Raw genomic sequence first — 1,932 nt, 5'->3', positions numbered from 1 at the left:
TGCTCCAATATGTAATAAGGACACATGCTCCACTATGTTCATAGCAGCCTTATTTATAATAGCCAGAGCTGGAAACAATCCATATGTCCCTCAACAGAGGAATGGATTCAGAAAATGTGGTACATCTACACAATGGAGTACTACTCAGCTATTTAAAACAGTGAATTTATGAAATTCTCGGGGAAATGGATGGATCTGGAGAATATCATCCTGAGTGAGGTAACCCAATCACAAAAGAACACACATGGTATGCATTCTCTGATAAGTGGATATTAGCCCAGAAGATCAGAATACACAAAGTACAATCCACAAACCACAAGAAACTCAAAAGGAAGACCAAAGTGTAGATACTTCGTTCCTCCTTAAAAGGGGGAACAAAATACCCATGGAAGGAGTTATAGAGACTAACTATGGAGCAGAGACTGAAGGAAGGACAATCCAGAGACTGCTCCACCTGGGAATCTTTCCTATATTGAACCATCAAAACCAGACACTATTGTGGATGCCAGCAAGTGCTGGCTGACAGGAGCCTGATACAGCTGTCTCCTGAGAGGCTCTAATAGTACCTCTCAGGTACTCTGACTAATACAGAAGTAGAGGCTGACAGCCATCCATTGGACTGAGTACAGGGTCACTAATGAAGGAGCTAGAGAAAGGACCCAAGGGTTTGCAGCCCCTTAGGATGAATAACAATATGAATTAAGTAGTACCCTCAGAGCTCCCGGGGACTAAACCACCAACCAAAGATTACACATGGTGGGACTAATGGCTCCAGCAGCATGTGTATAGCAGAGGATTGCCAAGTGGGTCATCAATGGGAGGAGAGGCCCTTGGCCCTGTGAAGATTCTATGCCCCAGTGTAGGGGAATGCCAGGGCCAGTAAGTAGGAGAGGGTGGGGTGGTGAGCAGGGGGGTTGTGGGGGAACAGGGGTTTGTTTTTGTTTTTTAATTTTATTTTACTCCTTTTTTTTGGAGGGGAACCTGGGAAAGGAGATATTGTATGACATGTAAATAAAGAAAACATCTAACAAAAAAAATTGATAATGTTAAATCTAAAGATTTCCTGACATGAAACATCCAGAAAGTCTGGAACACTGAAAAGACCAAATCTACGAGTAATAGGAATAGAATGAGAAGAATTCCAGCTCAAGAGCCCAGAAAATATTTTCAACAAAATCATAGAAATTTCCCTAACCCAAAGAAGAAAATGCCCACAAAGGTATAAGAAACATATAGAACACCAAATAGGTTGGACAAGAAAAGACCATGTAATAAAACACTAAATGTATAGGACCAAGAGTATTAAAAGCTGTAAGAGATAAAGATCAAGTAACATACAAAGGCAGACCTATTAGAAGTAAACCTGACTTCTCAACAGAGACTCTAAAAACCAGAAGGGTCTGGACAGGTGTGCTGAAGACTCTTAGAGACTAGATGCCAGCCCAGACTGCTATACCCAGCAAAACTTTAATAAGTCACTATAGATGGAGGAAGTAAGATTTCATAGTAAAATCAAATTTAATATCGTCTAATCCAGTCCTATGGAGGTGCTGGAAGGAAAACTCCAAGGAGGTTAACTATGCTCATGAAAACACAGGAAATAATTCACACCAGCAAAACCAAAAGAAGGGAAGCTACACACCTGCCACCACCACCATCACCACCACCACCAAAACATGTTATTTGATATTGATGGACTAACAGAATGGATTTGAAGACAGGATTTATTCTGCTACATCCAAGAAACATACTTCAACATCAAGAATAAACATTACATCAGGGGAAAGGGTTGGGAAAAGATATTCCAAACAAGCTGGTTTAGCCGCTTTAATATCTAATAAAGTAAACTTCAAACCAAAACTAATTGAAGAGATGGGGAAAGATTACATTCTCATTAGAGGAAAAATCCATCAGATAAATTTAAGGTTTTTT

This window comes from Mastomys coucha, unplaced genomic scaffold (assembly GCF_008632895.1).
Source record: "Mastomys coucha isolate ucsf_1 unplaced genomic scaffold, UCSF_Mcou_1 pScaffold9, whole genome shotgun sequence".
NCBI lineage: Eukaryota > Metazoa > Chordata > Mammalia > Rodentia > Muridae > Mastomys > Mastomys coucha.
Note: the sequence above shows the minus strand (reverse complement) of the source record.